The sequence below is a fragment of the Mirounga angustirostris genome, unplaced genomic scaffold, assembly GCF_029215605.1.
Source record: "Mirounga angustirostris isolate CCGP_5_RB_7025 unplaced genomic scaffold, mMirAng1.0.hap1 SCAF_1, whole genome shotgun sequence".
NCBI lineage: Eukaryota > Metazoa > Chordata > Mammalia > Carnivora > Phocidae > Mirounga > Mirounga angustirostris.
In genome coordinates this window covers 61,772,107-61,790,273 of record NW_026991709.1, presented here as the reverse complement: position 1 = coordinate 61,790,273, position 18,167 = coordinate 61,772,107, and positions in this window count along the sequence as shown.

The following is an 18,167-nucleotide window of genomic DNA, read 5'->3' as shown; positions in this document are numbered from 1 at the left end:
CATGACTTGTGAGTGAGATAGTCTACATAAGCTTCTACCCGTACTTTCCTTCATGCCCTCACTACGTCCCTGTTCTGAGCTTTGCACAGGAACCCATTGAGAGCATGCCTGTGAAACAGCCAGGAAGTGGTAAAAACCACACAATTGTAATGCGTCCTTGTTATTCTCATCTCTTGATATCACCTCCCTTCCTTAACCACTTTCCTAAACCATTGCCGGAGACTGTCAGCCCATTGTCCACACTGCCATAAAGTAAAACTTTTGCATATATAGTCCTGTCTTCCTTTCCTACCTCAAATCCACCTTCCCCATAGCAAAGCAAAGAAGGTGCGGCTGAGATTATCCAAGAGAAAATAAGACTAATAGCTAACATGTACTGGACTCTTGAAAGCAGACATAGGTTGGGCAATACCATGATGTAGGTACAGGGATTGTTTCCACATTACAGATGAAGAAACTGAGATTTATATAGTTTAAGTAACTTACCCAAGCTGATAAGATGTGGAGTGGGTTTCAAACCCCTGAGTTCTAACTCCAGAGTATAACCCATTTAATCACTTCACAGTACTACCTCTGGAATATCAGATTGCTTTTCCTTCTGCTCACTAAAATCACCTTCAGCAGCCTCTTCCTGCCATTTTTAAAAGTTATTATTGGCCCCAGGAGAACCTGAAGCCTTGCAAATGCAAAAGCAGTCATCGAGCTTCATTACTATTATTTTCCCAGTTTCGTTACGGCTCCTATACAGACTAAATTAAAACATACTGTCCTCTGGTCAGTGTTTTGGCCAAGAAACACAACTTTGGTGGATTAGGTTTGGGTATCACAGAGTATGTCTGATTGCTTTACTTATTCTCCAGATTTTAGACTAAGAAAAACCAATATTCAAAGACATGAGTAGCCACATAAGCATTCAGCATCTCATTTTTCTTCCTCACAAATCTGGAAATTTGTAATTTGATGTAATCCTCTTTTAATACTAGTACATTGGTTTAGAAATGCACACCTTTTTTACATAGGGGTTTGCTGAAGTTCATCCACTGACTTTTGGGACCATGAGGACAAATGTAGTAGTGTGTGGAAAAGCACTTTATATTTTCATAGCGTTTTAAATCTTTCTTAAGACATACCCGTATTCTTTTAATGACTAGGGATATTATAGGGGAATCTTACTATTTGATACCTTTCAGGACTTGCATTTTTAAAACTCTTTACTCCACTTGCAAATCAAATGAATCAATAAACACCTTGAAATGCCTAATTGAAGAAGATGCATATCTTCCACCCAAATCAAGTAGACCCTAAGGATACCAAAAAGCTGTCCTTGCTGTCCTAGCTGACTTCCTAAATGCAGTCACCCCAGCTGTCACCTCATTCACCTACTCTCCTGCCACCATTTTCATTTACTACAGCACATTGGCTCAGCCTCCTAGGAAACAACAGCTATATGCAGCACTACAGGGCAGGAGCTCATCTCACAACCCTCTGTGATAGCTCTAGTAACTTCTATTATATGTCAGTAACAGCTTCATTTGTCACATGCCCACTGAAAGGAACTCATTCCTTTTTCTCAGATTGGGTGGCATGAGAGCCAAGAGCTTCCAATGCTCCTTGTGGATGTTAAGATAGAATATAAATCTGCGGCATCCAATGGCAGATAGGAAATGCCAGAGTGTAAATCCCCAAGGGGACCAATACAGCTTTCATCTAGAGCAGAAAATGATTTTTTTAGTCGGGGGACTGGAACTACCTTGTTTGGCTCATCTGGTTTATAGCATAAAAGGTATAGGAACTGGCTGGTAATTGGAAGTCAGCAATGGAGAGCAATAAACATTCTTATGCTGAGGAAAGGGGAGTCAAATTTCAGTTAAGCCTAGGACCTTTAAAATATCTCAGGACACCATGAGAGGTGTCAGAAGGAAGTGCCATCTTCAGGGGTGCTGACGCTGGGGGACCGCTAGGAGCTGAGTATGGGCGTCTATTATGTAGCAGTGCAAGTTTGCCCTGGTGATTTGTCAGTCTGCTAAGATGCTATTTACTACTATATCCCTGAGTTTCCGCTTTCTGTCCTGGACCATGTTTCCTCTGGGTAGGAAATATATCTTTGCACTAATGTTGCAAACTCAGCGTAAAATTGAGGGAAGAAAGATAAAGCTTATCTGTGTTAGACTTCTGAGCACGCCCAGAGACCAAGGGGTAGGTTACTTCTGAGTCTAGCCCTGGTTGACAAACATACAGTTTACCTGTAAGAATGATTAGACACAGTATAGGATCTTTAAGGTGAAGATGAGTGTCTTGATCACCTCCAGGCCTAGCAAAATGGCTGGTACACAATAAGGTCAATGTATATTTGTTGAATAAATAGAGGAATGTATAACTGATTAAATGATTAAATACACAAAGAGACTCAGTGATACCCACCTTCTTCTGCATTAGATTGAGACATTGCTTTCTTATAGCAGAAGAAAATCTGGTCTTGTGCAAGACATTGAAATGCTTTTATCAGGGATGATGATCAACTACCAAATTTTCAAAAATAATCTAAATCTGTAATGTCAGGACAGGGGAAAGCAGGATTTGATTTACAAAACTTTAATGCATATACAACATTTTAGAAACATATCTATTATATAACTCAAGCTTTTAAAATTAAGACTGCAAAAACAAATTCACCCTGAAATGATGTTTAAATGCTTTCTTTGTTGTTGTTGTTTTTTCTTTCAGGTAAGTGAAAAATACCTTCTGAAGTGTTCTGCAGAAATTGTGCAGGTGGAAGCATTCTCTTAGAAGAAAAGGAATCCTTGAAATGGTAATATTTCAGCTGTTCCATACACCCAGGGAAGCGTCTCACACAGCCAACGAGGCTGTTGTTTTCTCTTGTGTGGTTACACCTGTTTATTTCACTTTAACTTGATACGGCTTAAACCTCAAGGTCTAGGAGAATTATGTGTTTTTATGTATTTGTATTTGAGAGCCATTCATGTCCTAATCTAAAGCTTTCGTAGCCCCACCCTCAGCAGAAAGCTCATTATAAGGGAAGTGCTTCAAACTGAAATGCCGTTCTAAACAGATCTTGCAATAGCAGATACACAATTTAGTCTAAATAGTACATGAAATATGTATATGTAAATATGTATTTGTGACTGTTTTTATAGGTCTCTTCCTCTTAATATGAAGTGCCTTATTTTTTATGTTTATGGCAGCATTATCTGTTTAAAACATACTGTGGCCTGTTAGGCTAATTGAGGTGACAGTTGAAATGTACTACAGATTTTAGCGGTGATACAATCTAGGTTACCAAACTAGTTCCTTGAGAACTGGAGACTGACAAAAAATTGGATTCACGAAATTTCAAGGCATATATAAGACTCCAATTTATAGTATATGGTCTGAAAACACTTCACATGAGAAAAGAAGCAAGGGAAGTAGATACATCTAAATATTAAGTGAAAGGTTTATGAGATTATGTTATTACTGAAGATTTTAGAAGCATAGTTTGCTAAATGTGCCCAGTTGGTTCAAAGAATCAGTTTATATTGCCAAACTAAGGCATTCTTTCTGTTTTCAACTGTGAAATCCGCTTTGATGAGTTGTTGGTATTTGAGAATTCCCTCCAGAATTTTATTTTTAAATTACCTTTCTTTTCCTATCTAAAATAAATCACTCATTTGCTGAGTATTTACGGCTGGCTTCTTAGGAAACATTAAAATATTTCTTAAAGCTTCCTGCGGAGTCAGCAATACAGGGCTTAGTTATTTTTAATATTCTAATACATGGCCAAGTTTCTACATGCTGATGAGAACATAAATATGTATAATGAAATGTAAGTCGCCTACTATCAAAAGTGTATTTACCAAGTGTTGGTAATAAGATAAAGATAATTCAAAGCTAATAAGAAATGGACCCTGCTCTCAAGAGTTCAGTATTTTAGCAGGAGGCAAGACATAATAGCTTCAAAGTGGAAGAATTTTTCAAGTATTATTTTTTTAATATGGAAAATCTATGCAGAAAATTAAAGACTTAAACCATCATTCAAATTTGAGAAATGAATTTTTTAAATTACAATCCATAGTGTAGAATATATAATTTAGTAAATTATTTTGTTAACTTATGGCAAATTAGGTAACATGAGCCACAGCTACAAGGGGGTACTTCTATGTGGTGTGGTGTGAGCAGAGTCCAGCAGTGTGAAACCATGTCCCTGTACTTGCTTCCCTCTATCTTAAGGAGTGCCTGGTAACTTTTATGGAAGTAAGCCAAGGGAAACATCAGTTAATGAGTCCCAGGGATTTTTCTTCCTCATGATTGTCCCTAGAGCTTGGCCCAGGTTAGTTGGAGGAAGGAAGGGAAAATGATGGTGAACATCCATAGATGCTGAATAGAGAGGAGTCAGAAAACCTGGCTCAGCAAGAGCTTTTTTTTCTTAATTTGAAATTTCTTCCGACTTCCCAACCCTGATTCATAATCCAAAGATGCCTCAAGATTTGTCTGTCATTTTCTCAGTCCATGAGCATCACCTACTGTCTATGTTTCTCTCTGTGACATAGAGGCAAAGGAGTATCTTTTGATAACCTAGAATTCTGGTGAGAAACCAGCTAATAATATGAGAAGCACATTTAAGCTCGTAAGTTAATTTAATTAAGCATTTATTTATACCGTCTCATTTTCCAAAGTATTCAAGGGGTGCAAATGGTGTACTAAACAGTGGTCTTGCCTTTTCTATTATGATTGAGAGATTGAGCATAATACCAATACTGTAGCTTTAGTTGATTTGAAGAACTTCTGCTCTGAGCAGGATGACCAGTTACATAATTCAGTAAATTAACTCGATTCAAAAAATGTTTTCAAACACTTGGACAACCACGTGCATGATGATATGTTGAATAGAAAGGTAAGATAGTAAAATATAGCTCCTGCCTTCAAGGACTTTATAGCTTAGGACTCCTTACTGGCTTCTTTTGCTTGATGTCTGGAGGTTCCAACTTTAGTCACTTAACTGATAACCACAGTTCTCACTTAGTCACATAACTGTTAACCACATTTCATGCCTCTTTCACAAAACAAGAAATAAAGGTCACTTCTTTAGCACAGGAGTCCTTCCTCTGAAGGTCAAATGGAACTGGATTTGATTGAACTGGGTCAGAAGAGGCTTTTATGTTATCATTGTAGTTGTATACAATATTTTGGCTTCTTCAATAGCTTAGATAATCAGGAATGACAATTACAGTACTTGTTTCGTGAGGTATGATAATCATGTCTTGACATTTTTATGCCTCATTCACTGTTATGATTTGAACAGCTCTATGCCAAACACTAGTTTACAGTTTTAATACTATGTCATGGTATTATGAAAACAAGGTAGAGGACCCAATTGTGTGCAGAGTTTGAAGTGTTACAGTCATATATTGATTATTACCATAACATCTAAAAAAAGAGTGTGTAATTATAACATAAGATTACAAAATCAAGAAAGTCATAATATTGGATGACAGTTGACACAGATTAAACATTGAGTTTTCATTGAGTTTGCCAATGGAGAAAATTAAAAAAAAAAAAAAGGTTTCTTTAATCAAGAATGTGTACTGAAGAACTGCATGACCTTGCTTTTCTTTTGTTACCAAAATTCCTGATTTCCCAGTATACTCCTTTATTTATTTTCTGTTTAAGGTTTGTCTGATAGTCTTATTTCAGGCACTTCTTGTGTTGAAAGTGGGATTGCTATTAGAGCTCACCACATGTAGTCATGATTCTAAAATTAGTAAGGCACTTCAAGACTGCATGGAATGTCATCGAAGTTGGGGCAGTAAACTTCATGTATCTGAAACTGGCCACTTTAAATTTGACACATACTAATTTAGGAATTCACAGTACCAATATATGAACATTTTCTAGTCTTCAATCTATGCCTCTGAAAACAATAGTCTCCTTCTCAAAGAAAAAAAAAATCTCTCTGGAAAGTGAAGGAAAGGCAAAACCCAGTTGATATAGTTTGAAGGCTGTGTGCAGCATCCACTTCAGATACAATTTTCAAAGAATGAATTTTAATGCACACAGCCCTATTAGCACAGGATCAGATTCCTAACAAATTGATTGGACATGCAAAAAGAGTCTGTGTCCTAGATTTAAAGTCATTACACAGTCTTAAACACAGCTGTGCAGCAAGCTTTTCATTCTAGATGGACATGAACAAATTGAATGATTCTGAAGGTGATTGGCTGGTGGATTTCCTACGGTACAATTTTCAATAATGACAAATTTAATGAAATCACTATTGTATTATTTAGCAAGCAAATGTGTGTCCTATTTTGTATGACCATCAATGACTACTTAAGTGTGCACAAGAGTATGAATGCACAGATATTTAAATAGATCCAGAAGCACCCATCATTCTTTGGTTGAAGGGACGAATATACACCCAGTTCTGCCCTTATCCTTATCCAACCAAGGGTGAAAATAATCCTGTACTTTACATTGTAACCTTACCCAATTTTCTTGCTATCATTCCTGCATTCTGGCTTGCTGTTTCTAATCTTTTGCTTTCTTAGAAATGCCCATTTCAGTTGAGTATATGATACATTTGTATTTTAAGTTTAAATGTTTTCCTTCCTGTATTCAGGAATATATGCTCACATAAACATCACACATTCAAGAATATTGCATATGTAAAATACCAAGCATGTGTCATTGCTTCACATGGGCTACGCAGATGTCAAGGAGGAAAACATAGTACTTCAATTCACGTGAGGGTTGGGACAGAAAAATATGCACACATTTTGTCAAATGAAAGTCTAAGCAATATTAGGGGAAAAAACACAACAGTGGCCATAGAAAAAAAGAAAAATAATTTCCTGTGAAATTCAGTCCAGGTACTTGTGTCTCTTTACAGGAAAAATGCATTATAAATGATTCGATTTTGTTGTATAGCTTTATATTTTTTACTTATGATTTATGTGGAATATAAATAAGAAATATGTGTGGGATATATATGTATATATGTATATATACATATATATATAAAATCTGTGTGTTTAGAAATGATCAAATTGCCAGTCATCTTGTGAAATTAGCCAAGCAGTCTGTGTTTTTAGGGAAATCTGCACAAATCCCTGGGTAAAGAGTTTGGGAGCTAAAGGTTTTCCCTGCAATAGTAGAAAGTTTTCTTGACTGAACCAAAGAGTTAGGTAAACAAAGTGGAAAAACAGAAACACCTGTTTTACAGTTCACTGTAATTATACCAGGGTAGTATACATCCTTTCCCTTTTTAGTAAGACGATTTTATTCTGAGTAATGAATACTATTAGTTAATAAATAACTCCAGCTTTATCCCTTAAGGAACAGCCTCAGGGCAATTGTAATAGCAGGTGGTTAGAAAAGACTTGAGCATCCTATCAGAGGGCCGTACTCAGAGCTTACCAGCAGAAGCAGATCCTTTTAAGTTGGGTTATAAATCTAAATCAACACCAGGTTATCTTGTTTAAAAAATATGGTACGAAGTTAAGAGCTTTTGTAGAGTATTGTGTAGAATGAATCTGAAGATTAGCAGATGTTTATTTGTTTTATGTCATTAGAAATTATAAAATGTTATGAGTAATATAAATGTGGTCAAGAAAATTACAGACTACGTGTTGAACTTCTTGCAAAGTGAATTAAAATTCAAGATGTATTAACATGATCAAGAAGAAAAACAATTTAGTCTACTTCAATAAACATTTATTGAGTTCCTAAAATATGCCAACTACTCTCTCAGGGATGTAAACATGAGTATGGTCCTTGTCTTTGAGGTACCTAGGTTCTGGAAAGGTTTCACTAACACGTAAACAAGGTAATTTTAGTGATGGATAAAGTGCAGCCACAGCAGGGGGTGGAGACACAATGTAAGCACAGTGGAGGAGGGGCCTTGGACCAGCCTATATGGCTGGGAAGGCCTCTTGGATGTTGGAAGCAATTCTGAGGTTTATCAGGCAGGGAAGGGAGGAAACAATCTTTTCAGCAGAGAAAAGAACATTATCTGCAGAGTTTAATTGTCCAATTATGTTATATGTCATAAGCAAAATCCAAAAAAATGACTGGGATATCCTACCGTGTTTTTTGTTGTGTTTTTTTTAAACCCTCCTGCTTCTCCCACTGTCTTTGACTTCCAGTATTCCTTTTGAGTTTTAGAAAAAGAGAACAATGGAAAGGACTTGCTATGTTCTTGGATGTAGTATTCACCCTTGTAGTATTCAGTTTCCTTATCCTTTTAGAAATAATAGGGATAGTACAAAAGCTGTTGGTTCAAACTATCTGTGTCCATATAAATTAACCAGCCCCACGCACATACAAGCTTTCAAAAGACAGGAGATTCTATGCCTAAATCTCCTAAATCTCTCCCTCTCTTTTATTGGTTTCATTTTAACCTCAGGAAAAAAAAATAATATTAATAACTTTTGCTATTTAATAACATACGTGTTGAGTACAGTGCCATATACCTTCCATGGAATGTGTCCTTTAATCCTTACAACAGCCCAAGAAGCATACTACTTTCCTTGTTTACTTGTAAAGAGAGAGGCACAGAGAGGTTACATAATTCCTACAAATTTCTCACCTAATAAGTTGTGTGGTCAGTGCAATAAGACTCAGGGGCCATACTCGTACTTATTCTATACTGACTCCTTGTGTGCTATCCATTTCATAAATATTTAATATGTCTACAGTATATAAGACATTCATGTGGATTTTTTTGTGGCTTATAGAATTTAGTGTGTATCATGATTTCATGTTGATCTTCAGTACAGTTCTATTAGATCGGCCAGCCAGAGAGCAGAACCTCATGGTGAGAAAACCAAAATGCCAAGGTTTTGAGTTGATCAGTGTTTTACATTTAAGAAACAACAAGGCTCAAACTTTATTCTTTTAATCCTAGTCTACACTTCTTTTTAGACCAGTAAAATGGATAATGCTGGGACTATCGTTGTAACAGAGAGGTGGGAAAAACAAACAAACAACTGATGATGTGAGTGACTCCGACGAAGTCAAATGCTATATTAGTGAAAGACCAACACTAGGGCCAGGTCTCTAAATAACTATTCCAGCCTTTTCTTTAATCACATCATTTGAAAAAGGTGAGCAGACTTTGTGGTGGTTCATTTTTTTGATTGTTAATAATCCTGAATAGGTTGTAAACTGTTCCAATATCTCATTTTGTTAGGGTAAAGTAGGAAGATGGCTGATGCAGGTAATTATATATATTAAAATAATAGAAGTTTGTGTACAGTGGAGACTTAACATTACTGCCTTCTTTTTTTTTTTTTAAGATTGTATTTATTTGAGAAAGAGAGAGAGAGGGAGCAGAAGCAGGGAGGGTAGGGAGAGGCAGAGGCAGAGGGAGAAGCAAGCTCCCCCAGGAGCAGGGCTTCCCAAGGGACCCTGGGATCATGATCTGAGCCAAAGGCAGACGCTTAATCAACTGAGCCCCCGACTGAGCCACCCAGTCACCCAAGGTACTGCCTCCTTAAAGCTAATTATATAGTTGTGGATCGTGAAGCATATGGTGCTTCTATTTCCAATGATAGATGTATACGTGTACAGCTTTTTATATATAGTGATGAGAAATCTATCGTTTCCTACTGACATTATTAAGTACTCATTTCCTAGTCTCAGACAACTTCCCATGTCCTTTTACTAATCTTCATTTTTGGGGGCCTTTTAGAGAGATACCATACCAAGTGGGGGAAAGCACAGACTAGCTCTTCTAGCTCTACCACTTAAAATTATGCCATGGTTGGAAATTTATTTAAAATCTCTTAGCCATAGTTTTCTCAATTTTAATATAAGAATAGTTATCCTGAACTACCAAGGTGTGTAAAATACGTTGTCTACCATATAACAGATGTTTAATTAATGGTATGTCATTATTATTATCACTGGACATAATTTGTGCTCAATATTTGTTTATAATACTCTATTCAGGACTTCAAAGCACTATTATTTTACAGTAGGTAAGGTTTGTTGTTAGAAGCCATAGTTCACTTTTGTGTACTCCTTTTCCTTTTGCAGAAGCCCTTCTCCCGAGTTAGTAATATAGTGTGATAAAAAGACACACAGATACAGAGCCAGACATATCTGAGGATGCAATTTGGCCTTGCCGCTAAATTGCTCCATGTCTTTGGCTAAGACCTTTAACTTCTTGGAATCTCAGTATTCTCACATGAGATATGAGATGAGAATAACAACACTGGTGGTGGGTTTTGACTGTTGGGAAACTTAAATGACATGAGATGAAAAAATATGCAGCACAGTACATGGCTTCTGGTAGACTTTTGGTATAGATTGACAATTTTTTCTTTTTACCTTTTTGCGTACCTAGTCATACCATATTCCATTCCTTTATCCTCCTAACCAAACCATAATACAGGGCCTGTAATCACAGCAGTGGATAAATGAGTAACACGCCAAGGTAGTCATATAGTGTGTATGGCAAGAGGAGACTTTCAGAGTAATTAAAGACTTAAAGAGGTGGAGCCAGGCTTCAGGTGACCCTCTGCTTAGACTCAGCACTCCAGTTACAGCAGACGACTCATCTTTCACCCCTCTTTCAAGTCCCCCAAATACTGGATTATGGTGTTCTCTCTTCTCAAGGTAAATGCCTCATTTTTATCTTCCTCATGATTTCCCTCTTCTTTCTTTCTTTCTTTCTTTCTTTCTTTCTTTCTTTCTTTCTTTCTTTCTTTCTTTCTTTCTTTCTTTCTTTTTATTTATTTGACAGAGAGAGACACAGGGAGAGACAGAACACAAGCAGGGGGAGTGAGAGAGGGAGAAGCAGGCTTCCCGCCTGGAAGGTAGCCCAATGTGGGGCTCCATCCCAGGACCCTGGGACCATGACCTGAGCCGAAGGCAGACACTTAATGACTGAGCCACCCAGGCGCCCCTTCCCTCTTCTTTATTAAGCGTCTTCTTAAATGCTGTCTACTTTGAGAAAGCCCTGCCAGATACACAATCACATGCATCACTCAAGTTTTTTTTTTTTTTTTTAAGATTTTATTTATTTATTTGACAGAGAGAGACACAGTGAGAGAGGGAACACAAGCAGGGGGAGTGGGAGAGGGAGAAGCAGGCTCCCTGCAGAGCAGGGAGCCTGATGTGGGACTCGATCCCAGGACCCTGGGATCATGACCTGAGCCAAAGGCAGTCGCTTAACCGACTGAGCCACCCAGGCGCCCTGTATCACTCAGTTTTACAGGTACCTGAACTTAACCACATTTGAGGGCAATCATTCTAAAATGCATGACTTAACCAGAAAACTCCAAGCATCATTAACATCATTTAGCCCTTTCTTCGTGATCCAGGATGATTGTATGGCCCAGGGTTTTGGACAGTGTGGTAAAATGTTGTCAGCCATCACCTCTGTTCATACTTTACCTGTTTCAGACAGCTTCTGACCTTTTCTGGTTTGTTTCTACTAATCTATCAGAGGCTGAGGAGCCAGATAACTGAGCTTGAAAAGAATTGCATATTTAAAAAGTCAGTAAAGTTCCGCATGAATCCCTAAGAGCCTTAATGCAGGGCTTTGGGGTAGGTATTTCTGGCTTCTCTGAAGCCTTTATCAGAGACTTCTGACAAGCTGGACCTTCTGGATAAGTGGGGAGTTACTGTATTTTAATCCCTTAATGTCTACTTTATGGAAACACAGAATAAAAACTGTAGATATAAACAGAATTTAAATTAGAAAATAAGTGCAAACTCACCTAGGCTATTTAAAATATAATTTAGTATAGAAACAGTTCATATCCAGCTTTTCCATTATGACGTTAAGTGGTAAAGGGCCCAGCAGATAAGAATAATAAACAAATTGATAGATTATTCTCTGCTTACACTTCAAATAAACCAGCTAATTGTTTATTTATTTACCTAGCAGTTGCTACCTTGATTATAAGCCATTAGTGACCATTAATAAATGAAATTGTGTTTTCATTTCCCAAAGCAATTTTGAATTCCATAAATCTTGCATTTCTCATTAAAGATGTTCAGTTTCACACATGCTTGATCAACAAAGATGATCAAGACCTACAGTGCAACTTTAAAAATAATGTGGAAGCTTTAAAACAAAAACAACAAAAGAATCAACTTTTTTTTAAAGATTTTATTTATTTATTTGAAGAGAGAGAGAGAATGCAGGGGGAGGGACAGAGGAAGAGGACAGAGAGAATCCCAAGCAGACTCACCGCTGAGTGTGGAGTCCAGCATGGGACTTGATCCCAGGACTCTGACCTCATGACCTGAGCCAGAACCAAGAGTCGGCCGCCCAACTGACTGAGCCACCCAGGTGCCCCAGAACTTTTTTTATTGTTTTTACCTGATGGCAATATTTGTCTTTAGGTATATATTAACTGGAAGACTTGAAAAATAAGAAACATATTAAGATGTATTTGCTCTTTACTGGGAAGAGTAATAGTAATTTGTATGCATATAAACACTTTGGTACATAAATGTTTTAATATTTATCATAGTTGATGCAATTGGATATTATCCCATTTCCTAAAAAGGAAAACGAAACCTTAAAGAGTCAAATAATTTTCCAGACATAACTGCATTGAAATCTTGACTCCTCTACTAACTGGCTATGTGATAGGATATCTTAATAGACATTTTGAGTCTTATTTCCATCTCCTATTGAAAACAGAGCTAGTAATATGTTGTTTTAGTTATCTTGAGAACTAACTAAAGACACTGTAGTCAAAGTACTGGGCACAATAAAGGCACTCATTTAGTATGATTTACTTTCTCAATTAAAACATATCTTCTCATTTTATAAAAATTTGAACATTCATAAAAGAAGACAGGGCATTAAACTATTTTGTAAAGTCCAATGCCAGGATGAATTCAGAAAATCCACATTTTAAAAATATGTTATTTTATGATAAAACATACTCTAGTAAATGCATATCTTAGATTTGGAAAGACACTGTACTATAAATTGTTTGGATCAAAGCTAATTGACTTTGTGCCAAATATGTATCAAGTGGTAAACTATTCTTACTGTTCATATTAGTTTACAGAAATATAGTATGTAAAATGACAATAGCACTCTAGTGGGAGTCAGAAGGCCTTGGTTCTAGCCATAGGCCATATCAATAACTACGTGACTTTAAGCAAGTTACTTGGGTCTTCATTTCATGTAACTTATAGAAGTTGAAATAAACAATGTCTAAGACCTTTTTTAGATATTAGGAGATGAAATTCCCAAGCTGTATTCTACAGAACATAAGTTAGATGAGATATTAGGTTTTGCTTTAAAAAAAAGCTAACGCTCCAACAAATCCAATGAATACTGTATATTATCATCTCCCTTAGATAATTCACAATGCATAGTGACATATTAAAGGCTCTGAAATGTCCTGTACTAAAGACATTCTGATTAACAACTTTAGCATTAATTAGGGTGAGCATTAATTAAGGTCAGCATTCCCTGATCTTTTTGAACTGTAGAATCTCTTCTGGGGGATGGCAGGGTTATGGTTAAGAACTACAAAAGACATCTTAATCTTTCAGAGAGTAGGTATTAGGTAGAACAGATAGCCTACTGTTTTAAAAATGTTGGTTTTTGTAATTGTCCTGCTTTTTCTAAAATCTAAATGACACTTTGAAATATAATGAAACTATGAACTTGTTTAAGTAGAAAATTTCACCCGGATGGGCTTAACTGCATGCATATGAGTAGATTTGTGCTCCCATCTCTCCTAGTCTCCTACTCCATAGTCAAGAGAATTCTGAAATCATTTTGGAAGGGTGAATACTTCTTAGATCGAGTGCAATCTCCTTCAAAGAAGCTTTTCATTTACGGTAGTGGGTAACTTGGACAATCGAGCAGCCTTTGGGTAAGGACATTCAGCCTTGAGTCCCGTCTGTCCTTTGATCCTTTGTAATCTTGGGCAAGTTACTTCTTGGAGTATACATTCCCTCATTTATAAAATGAAGATATAATTATCCCTCTCACAGTTTCATTGTGGGTGTTAATTGAGTAAGGAATAAAAAAAAAAACCAAACTTATAGAAGTATAAGTGTAAATGGAGTTAATAATACAGTCTGCGTTCAATAAATATTTCTAAAATTACTAAATATATCTTCTAAAAAATAAAATATATGTAAGTAACAAACCTGAGAAAACAAGAATTGCCATAGAATTATAGAACTGGAAGTCAACGAAATTAAGTTTCCTCACGCCGCCTAGCTGACAGGCATAGAGCCAGTGCTCTGATTGATTCCTCTGAGTTCATTTCCTCCCAACATAACCATACTAGCTCAGTTCATGTATGGAAGAGTATACCTTCCCCTTCATCATGCTCATAATGAGTCAAAAGCTTCAAACCTTAAAAAAAAGTCCATATTCTAAGAAAGTCAAACTGATCATTGCTCTTGAAATACTGCTGGTTTGTTTTCTTCATTTTAAAATTTAGTTTTCTTGTTTTTGCCATTAAACAAAATTCTGTTTTTCTCGTTTATGTCATTTCCTTAAAAAAAAAAAAAAAGTCTTGGCCAGCTCGTTCTTTTATTTTCTGTTATTCCTCTACTCTTTTTGGTGCTAAACTATGATTTTATACTCTGCACATGTTTATGTATTACATTTTTTTTTTCAATTTATGATAAAGCCAGAATGTGATGGCCTCTGAAAGTAGATTCTACCTGGGCTATTTATCAGCTATGCGTATTGCATTTCCCTAATCTAGTTAGCTCTTTGGAATATAAAGATATACAACTTGTAGTCAGTAGTTAATTTGGTTATAGATAAATCATATAGAATTTCCATTTTGTAACTATAATTCAAAGAATGTACTGATAACATCTCAGGTTTATTTTTGATCACTATGAAGAATAGAAGATGTTGCAATGAGCATAAACTGAATCTCAAAAGACTTGGGTTGATTTTAGGATATTTACCTGATGGTGAGGCAGTGACTATTGAAATATGTTAGTATTGGGGTGCCTGGGTGGCTCAGTCGGTTAAGCGTCTGCCTTCGGCTCAGGTCATGATCCCAGGGTCCTGGGATCGAGCCCCACATGGGGCTCCTGGCTCAGTGAGGAGCCTGCTTCTCCCTCTGCCTCTGCCTCTCTCCCTGCTCATGCTTTCTCTCTCTCTCTCTCTGTATCTCTGTGTCTCAGATGAATAAATAAAATCTTAAAAAAAAAAAAAGAAATATGTTAGTATCAGAAATTCTTTCTTTTGGAATCTAAATAAAAAGTCTTGGGGTGCCTGAGTGGCTCAGTCAGTTAAACATCTGCCTTTGACTTAGGGCATGATTTTGGAGTCCTGGGACAGAGCCCCAAGTCCAGCTCCCTGCTCAGCGGGGAGCCTGCTTCTCCCTCTGCCTTTGCCCCTCCCTCTGCTTGTGCTTGCTTTCTCTCTCTTTCTGTCTCTTTAAGATAGATAGATAGATAGATAGATAGATAGATAGATAGATAGATAGATAGATAGATAATAGATGATAGATAGATAGTCTTCTTGACTCTTTGCAAGATTTTTGTTTTCTGTGGAAATTTGGGATCAGATGGGCTTTCCCACCTTGTTTTCTTCTTTGATAGTTCTATTTAAGGTGGACTTGAAGACAAATCCTTCCATTTCTCTCACCCAGCAAAAGTTAACCAAATTACAGCTCTCATTTTCCCATGTGGAAATATGAGCATCAAATAATGATATTCTGAGAAACACATACAGTATTTTAGCAAATAGCTTTTTAGAAATAGGTGGAGTATCCCCATTAAAGTGATTTATTTTATTTTGACTTTAATAGGTTTTAAAGACTTGGAAGGGTAGCATATTCATAGAAACACTGTACTAAATATTGCTAGATCCATTTACTGATTTCTCCTTCAGCACTAACCTAGCTATACAGTTTAGGCAAGGCAACTGATCTCTTTCAACTTCACATTTATAATGTACAAAATGAGGCATTATCACTTGCTTGAAACACTCTAGTAGACTATGTGTATGTGGGGTCCATACTAAAACCTCATTCTATGACTTTCTAGGACAGAGACAATGAGTCACTTTAGTGGAATGTAAATAAAATCACTTCTTTCTCCAAATTATTGCTAACTCACCCTTGAGCAAAAAGAACATTCTTATTTCAAATAAGAAGTAATACTATTTTACTGAATTTTCAGATGTAGAAAAATAACCACTGATACTAATTCATGTTCTCTTCTGAAGGTAATCACTTTCATCAGTGAGCAAGTCCTCAACTTTACCATCTGTCTTAGATTGAATTACCTGGGAAAAAGACTATGAAACAGTAAATTGTTTGCAGGAGTTTTATTGGACAGCATCATCTCTGAGGGATGAGGAAAGCAGGGTTGGGCAGAGGGAGAAGCTAAACTGTGATGTAGTTCAAGCTTATTCTATAGGGAGCTCAGGAGCTGAGAGGGTTCTTCAAACTTATCCCAACTGAGGCAAAAGGCAAAGGGGCCCACTGTAACCAAATTCTACCAAGTGACTTGTTGCTCCTCTTTGAGGCATGGTGCCCTATCACCAACTCAGCATTGGTCTCTGTGGCTGGTAGTTCAGACATTTAGCAGTAGAAATATCTGGATCTGACTTGGTGAGTGGGAGCCTGTGGTGTTTGGGCTCATACACCAACCTCCCTTCCTGTCACCATGGCAACTCCATTCATGTATGCATTGTGATGATAACAGAGAATGGCAGATGTCAAATGACAGGTTCAGTCTCTCTGATTGATTTTATTCGTGCCTCTTCCTTAGTAATTGTCCTTCAGTAAGTGTTAATATGTGATTCAAAGCTCTTACATTGCGTAAACTTCCAGGAGCCCATCCTCAAGCTTCTTTTCCAGATACCCTTTCATTCATTTTCCTTGCAGATGCTTGGACAACCAGCTAAGGCATTCACTAGTACCTGTGTATCCCAATATATTTTCATCTCAGGAAAAATATATTTTGCAAAAAAAAAAAAAAAATACATATCAAGTATACCACATAAATCTCTGCCCACTGAGAGAATTTTCCCTCAGCCCTGAATGGGCCTGTGATGGAGCAGCAGTCCCTCTTTAACTTGTATACACATATTGCAATGTCCCCTCCATGAGCCAAGCTCAGACTTTTTCCTACTCTGTTAGCTGGTCATAAGAGACTCTCCTTCTACCCCATCCCCCACAGATCACATTTATTCATAGTTCTAAACTGAGAAAGAAATGCTGATGCAACATAGGGGATGGCATGAGGCCTGAGCCACCTGTTCATCCAGCTTCTTTGTACTCCTGGCCTTGTTTATGTCTGATCCTAGATTTCTCACATCCATCTTATGATAAAGTACCTCTGGGCCCACCCTGCCCTATGACTTATTGGTTCATACAGACCTCAATTCATGATGGGCAGCTCTGGCCTCATGGTCACTTGATATTCTACCAGATCGGACGTTCTTTTTCAAATGGTGTATAATTCTTTACAGTAGATATCATGGACTTGCTTTAAAACCCTAGGTGTCTGTTTTCTTCTCCTATGGGGCTCGTCATAAATGCAGAAGTGCTTTTCTCATGACCGATACTTGTAATACCATAGAGTCTGTGAGTCACATGGTCCAAGGGGCAGAATTGCAAGCCCTATAGTCTGGATCTGCTACAGAGCTCGTTCCTACTCCAGGCCCCTCTCATAGCTGTCAGCTTTCCATATCACCCAGTATATGGGTCAGAACAGACTTTTCAAGTGTAAAATATTCTTCTGCCTGAAACCAAAGAGGCTTAGCTGGCATTATGCCTCATGGCAAGAGGTGTAAGATGCTAAAGTGTGTCTTTTCCTTTGGAGGGCATGTCCTGGCATGGTCAACATGATAGGACCCCTAAAAAGTCACTGATATGGCACACCCCTGAATTTTTGTAGCTCACATGTTTTGCCAAATCCTCTAACAATTTTTGTTTATTGAGTCCATTTTAAATAATGTTCTCAAAATAGTGGACAATTGATCTATGGAATGTCTCAGTGATCCAAATCCTTTTGGAGTATATTATGATGGAGGGTATAAGATTTAACCAGCCCTCTGGCAAGATTATAATACTCTTTGTTTTTGTTTTTGTTTTTTCCTAAATGAATGTGAACTACTTCTGGTTCTCTTTCCTGGTAGAGATGAAAAAGAACACATATATTAGGCCAATGTCTATGTACCATGTACCTGAGACTATGTTAAT